This window comes from Pteropus vampyrus, unplaced genomic scaffold (genome assembly GCF_000151845.1).
Source record: "Pteropus vampyrus isolate Shadow unplaced genomic scaffold, Pvam_2.0 Scaffold233, whole genome shotgun sequence".
NCBI classification, from domain to species: Eukaryota; Metazoa; Chordata; class Mammalia; order Chiroptera; family Pteropodidae; genus Pteropus; species Pteropus vampyrus.
The window spans coordinates 630,604-636,665 of record NW_011889014.1 but is presented as its reverse complement, the minus strand read 5'-3'; the positions used below and the strand labels follow the sequence as shown (position 1 = coordinate 636,665).

General features: G+C 45.2%; 1 protein-coding gene across 1 annotated transcript in view; it reads left to right on the top strand.

Annotated features, from left to right (window-relative positions):
* The window catches only part of EVA1C (eva-1 homolog C), a 77,463-nt gene that overhangs the window by 15,420 nt on the left and 55,981 nt on the right, over window positions 1–6,062 (top strand). The gene's annotated exons all lie outside the window — the stretch shown is intronic.

Sequence of the window (6,062 nt, the reverse complement as noted above, 5' to 3'; positions counted from 1 at the left end):
GTTTTGCCCCAAAAGCCAAGTTTCGCACATACACAGAACCAGGCAACCTTAAAATTCAGAACTCAGGCCACTGCATCTGAAATGTATGTTTGCAAACCGTCTGATTTCATGTCTGCCTCACATGTCCCATGAATACAAATCATCTCATTTGGGGTTGGAAGAGCAGGGAGGAAGAAACCTAAGAATGATCTCCAAAACAAATCTTTAATTCGGATGAGTATAATAGAATGTAATCCTGTTTCAAGTCTGTCAGCATTCCTTTGATGATTACAAATGAGTCCCCTTCCCCCTACAGTGTGGGGGAATAATCTGGATAAAATAACCCTTTTTGTCTGCTAGGGCCTGTGTGATGCATACTCGTGACGGCTTTCAGAGTAGTGTTTCGGAGTCTGGGACGAGCACGATGCTACCCAGTCCTTTCTTTCTTTCTCTGAGAAGATTTTTCTCTCTTTTTATGTTAAGCAGCTTCCAAAGTTCTCAGGCTTAGAAATCATAAATCATCGCACTGTACTCCGGAACAAGAGAAACCCGGGTCACCGAGCCCTTTTCCTCTTCGCCGGGGGACAGGTGGAAATGGGAAGCATGGTCTTATCTGGAAGACCAATTTGTACAGCTTTTGAGGGGTGTGCTTTAAGGAACGCACACAGTTTTATAGTCCAAGAATCAGACTTGTTTAAAAAAAAAAATCCCCTTTTAATTAAAAACACGTACACTGAACCCAAGTTCAAGTTTACACACCTCTTTTTGTCAATTTGACTGTGAAGTTAAGGGACAGTCATTTTTAAACACCTTCCCCTATTCTCTGAGGACTGAAGGACTAAACACACCTTCCAAAGCTAACAACGCCAAATGCTTTGGGGACAGGTCAGACTGGGCGCAAAGACTCTGCCCCGTCCACGGCCTCAGCATGAAAAAGGGTCTTGAAGCCCCAAGGTGCTGCAGGACCCGCTTGTAGAATTGGCCACAGGATGCTGTGGAGAATTCTACAGAGCAGATCTTGTTCTGTTTTGCCTCTTTAAACCCCAAGTTCAAGTATGAAGGTCCCTCTCTTCTGATTTATCTTTTTTTTTTTTAAAGCTAGGTGCCCCAGGATTTTTTTCCCAGGCTTATTCTTTTCAAATAGTTTTATGCCTCTTTAAAGTCATAAACTAGCGCTTTGAGTCAAGAGATCTGCCTTTGTCTGAAACTTCTGTGTTTCTCTCTGGCTGTTCAAGGCAGGTTATTTGGGGTTGTCGCCCTTCACCAAAAATGCTGTGTGGTCCTTATATGACCAGGCTATCTTTATCCAATGAAAATTTAGCTTGTCAGATGTTTAGTCTGAACCATTAATTCTCCATCCAGGGAGATTTTGTCCCCCCGAGGATCTTTGGCAATATCTGGAGGTAATTTTATTTGTCACAACTAGGGGTGCTACTGGCATCCAGTAAATAGAAGCCAGGGATACTGCTAAACATCTTACAATGCACAGGACAGCCCTGGGTCCTCATCCCGGGGTTGAAGCACACTGGGCTAGACCAGCCAGCTTGTCCTCGTTTTATTTTCTACGTTTGAAATTTGAAGAAGGTGGGAAATTTTCTTTAAAAATTGTTGAGTCAAAACCTCAGGAATGTCTCCACGACACCTTTCTTCAAGGCCAGCTTACCTTCTGCAGCCATAAAGAAGTCTTCCGTCCTTAAAGCCGAGGAACTAGAAATCCAGCCTCTGTTATAGTATATAACACACGATCTCACCCAGTGGGTGTTTAGTCAGGCTCCCCACCCTCCTTACTCTACAGAACGTGCCTGCATCTTTGACCCTTTCGCCCTCCTCATTTCAAACTCAAATATTCGCCATTATTAAGGTTGAACTAAAATATCCCTCCAGAGAGGGGTTCAGACTTGAAGTCGGGGCTCCCTCGCAGTGCCAGGATGCATCTGCAACACCTCCAGTTATTTCACCTCAGCCAGGCAAACGCCTGTGGGGGGCCGTTTGATTTGCATTTTAAAAAGGGAGAGAGTTTAAATCGTGAAGAGGGTGCAGAGGTCTGCTTTTCCTGGGCGCCCGCCACGGCCTCGCCCTGCTTTCCTCTTCCGTTCCTGCTCCCCCCACACCCTGTCGCTGCCGCCCCCACCCACCTCAGCACACCCGCCTGCAGACAGCTGCTGGCACGTGCATGCACACGCACGCGCACGCGCACGCGCGCCCACCGCTCTGTCTGTGAAATGTGTTCACCTCTCTGCGCTGTGTGTGACACTCTCTAAAGAGACCTGTTTGAAGATGTGTCAAAGAGTGCTGACTGCGTGGACGAGTCCATGCGGTGTTATTGCAGCGTGACACTGTTCACCACGCTGTGCTGAACGGGACACTTATCAGGGCCCATTTAGAGCCTTTGTGGTCATGGGGCACCATGGGAGCATCCACTCTGAGCAGAAGGAGAATCAAGCAGGTTCTTCTGACATCGCTACTACCCCAGCTCAGAGGCCACCAGACCGAAGGACAACCACCCACTGTCAGAGCTTGCCCTCCTCTGCCACCCCTTTTTCAAACAGGTTGCAACACTAAGTAGAACATTTTTTTTTTCCTCCTGCCAAACACCATGAAAATATAGTATTGTTTCCGAAAGGACGAACGGGGGCACCAGCAGGAATGGGTGTGCGGTATTTGTACAGTTTCGTGACTCAGTACATCTGAATCTCTGGGCATTTTAAGAGTTTTGTCTTAAAAAAAAAAAAATTAAAAAAAGGTCCATTGTGTGGCTCTTGGCACCGAAGAAAATAGCAGGCCTGTCGGAACTCTGTTCCAGATACAGTTTCGGAGTGGGTGATGTAAGAACACTGTCCGACAGGACGGCTTCGCTCCTTTTCTCCTCCCTGGCCATTCTGGTGTGATCAAACTGGAGTTTTCAGGATCAGTCGTGTTAAGAAATTGAAGCATCTTCCCTTGACGCCCTTTTAATAAAGGCTTCATGCTCCTAAGCAAAGCGTGGTATGCTTTTAAAATGAATATGGCTTTCTGCAATAGAAGTAAAAACATATTTGATTTTATGTATATGTATATACATTTACTTATATATGTTATGTGAATGTTTTAACTTATGTAGCTATAAACACACAATACATGTATATACATATATATTTGACTGTCCATCTACGGTCTCTCTCTATGTGTACAAATATAACACACATGTATATATTCAGAGCATCTTCTTGCAAGATCTTACGTCTCTTTTTTTCGATGCAGTTTTGAAAATGCAGGTATACAGAGACATTACCGATGTTCTCATATGTCTCCTGCATCCGCATTTAACTCCGGGTATAGGTGTTACAAAAAGGAGCATGAAAAACTTTTAATGAAGATACTCTTCCCTAGTGGATTTTTTCCCCCAGGACATTAAACAGTGAAGAGTGATTTTTCTCATCGCATATGTGTTTGACTAGAGAGTACATAGTTTGTTCTCTATGTCTCTGTTTTCTCTTGTTAATAAAGATTATCTACTGTGTCTTAAAAAAGAACCGTAGCATCACATTTAAGCCCTGGATTCACCTGAACTGTGAATAGGTTATAAGCTTCTGGGCTGGGACAATGATTGCCAAACACCAGCCCGTGTTATGGGAGCAACTTTCTACCCAAGTGCAGCATTTGGGTCCTGCATTCAGTGTCACCGGTGCTCAGCAAAACAACCTCTATCTCCTTCTTCCTGCTTTCCAGAAAATTCTCTTAAAGACTTGGACAGCCACTAAATTTAAGGTTTTTTTTTTTTTCATAGTGGGAAATTTTACATGGAGACCCCCATACACAACATGGATTGCCCAGTCTAGGTCCAAGATAAAATCAGTCGAAGGGCAAGAAGTCAGTCCCTTGAGACAGAACCCTGATAAACCCACTCCGGCTCCCCACGGCCCCAGGTTGTCTCTATGAAGAAGGCCTGGCCAAAGGGGACATCTTAGTTAATTAATTGCTCTAATGTGTGTAGCTAAAGCAAACACACGCACACGCACGCACACACGCATGCAAGCAAGCAAGGGGCCTTCATCCTTAGAAGGCAGGCAGATAGTGACATGTGAACCCAACCCGAACTACAGAGTCGTAGAACCTTGCAGAACCTTCTGGAAAGTGACTTAAGATCTTTAATGAGAGTCTGCTCTTCACCATTTGTCTTCGTTAACCACATATTCTCTTGCCGTGGGGAGGTAAATTATTAGGTATAATACACATAGTCTCATATTAATTGAGAGTTTCACTTTAAGAATGTCAAATGTTTGTGATTCAGTCTCACAGATTGAGTTAAAATCGCAGTGTTGAGTGTTAGGATATAAATTAGTATAATTACCATTATTATTATTCAAGCAAATTGTGAGGAATGGACAGTACCTGACAATATCTGCACTTCGGTGGGCTGTGGGGAACAGTGAATTTGCTGGAATCACAGAAGCCTGAGAACCAGATGGGAAAACGTTAAGGAATTATCTTAGCGAGGCATTCAGGGCTCGGGGCTGGTGCCGTTGCATACTAATTCCTTCCTCGATTGGATTTTAATACAGTTATCACTAGGGAAATTAGTCACGAAAGGACAAGACTCTAGAACAGAACTGTCCAATAGAAATATGATGTAATCCACATATGTGGTATTAAATAGTCTAGTAGCCACATTAGAAAAAGAGAGGAAATGAATTTCCACAGTAAATTTTATTCAACCCAATGTGCCCTAAGTATGATCATTTCGGCGTTAATATTTTTGAAATGGTTTACGTTCTCTTTTGCTTACAGAGACTTGCACATCTAGTGTGGACGTTTCTCTTAACGGCACATCTCAGTTCAGACTGGTCACATCTCAAGTGCTCAGTAGCCACATGTGGCCCTGGGCCGCCATTCCGAGCCTGAGCAGGGCCGAGGGTGAGGTAGGTCTGTGCCTCGCTTCTTGGCGAGGGCGCTTTCTTCCCATCCATCCCAGGTCAAGCCTCTTTTCGGAAGGGACCAGTGGCAGGTGTCCCAGTTGCCCCTAAAGAGCCTAACCTCCCCAGCTTGCCCCGCTGCTGCTTGGATTGGTGTTCTCCTTCCCCCTCCAGCCCCTGTCCCGAGAACCCTCCCAGGTTCAGTCCTTGTGAAGGGGGAGGGCTGCAGGGAGTCATCCAAGCTGTGACAGAACCTGCCTGCAGCCCCAGAAATCGGTCGGCCCTGCTCACCCAAGCCTCTTTCTTCCACCTGGCATCGTAAGGATTTCAGGTTGTCATCCTGTGCAAAGCCCCTGTGGGGCGTTGGGGGCACGGGGATTCAAGTCACTGAGCTATATGCCCTCCTCATGGAATTCTCGCTTCGCCTCGGAGGCAGCTTTTGATTATCCTCATCCTCCAGCGCAGGGGCCTCAGGCTGGGCACAGGGAAGGGATTTGCCGGGGTGTCTCCCGGCTTATTAGTGACAGGACCAAGATTGGGCCCGGGACCATGCTCCTAGTTTGAGTCACTGGGCCGCCCCCAGGATCAGCTCTCGAAACGAGGACATGCGAGAGGCTCAGAAAGACCCCAGCCCAGAACTTGCCCCTCCCCTGATAATACCACAGGCTGACCTGGTTGTTTATCATTCCTCTAGGTTCACTCTAGAATCACCCTGGAGATGCTTTTCAAATATACTGATGTCTGGAGCTCCTCCCCAGGCTAATTGAATCTGAATCTCTGGGCATTGATATTTTAAAATCTCCTGAGGAAATTCTAATGTAACCAAGGTTGAGATCTGCCGGAAAATATTGCACCCTTTTTACTCTATCTACATATTTTTTAAACATTAAGTATTTATTATTACTTTTCCAGACACATAAAATTTGCAAGAATAGTACAAAGACTTTTTTTACACCCCTACCCAGATTCCCCGAATATTACCATTTTAGCGCCTTTCTGTATTTCTGAGTTACAGACAAGATGTTCTTTACTCTGAAACACTTCCACGTGTGTCCCTTAAGGACAAGGACACTCTCTGACAACCGAGAACACTGACCAAAATGAAGAAATTAACCAGCTACAATACTGTTTTCTAATCTACAGCCCTCATTCAGATTTCACCACTTGTCCCAATAACACACTTTGGAGCAA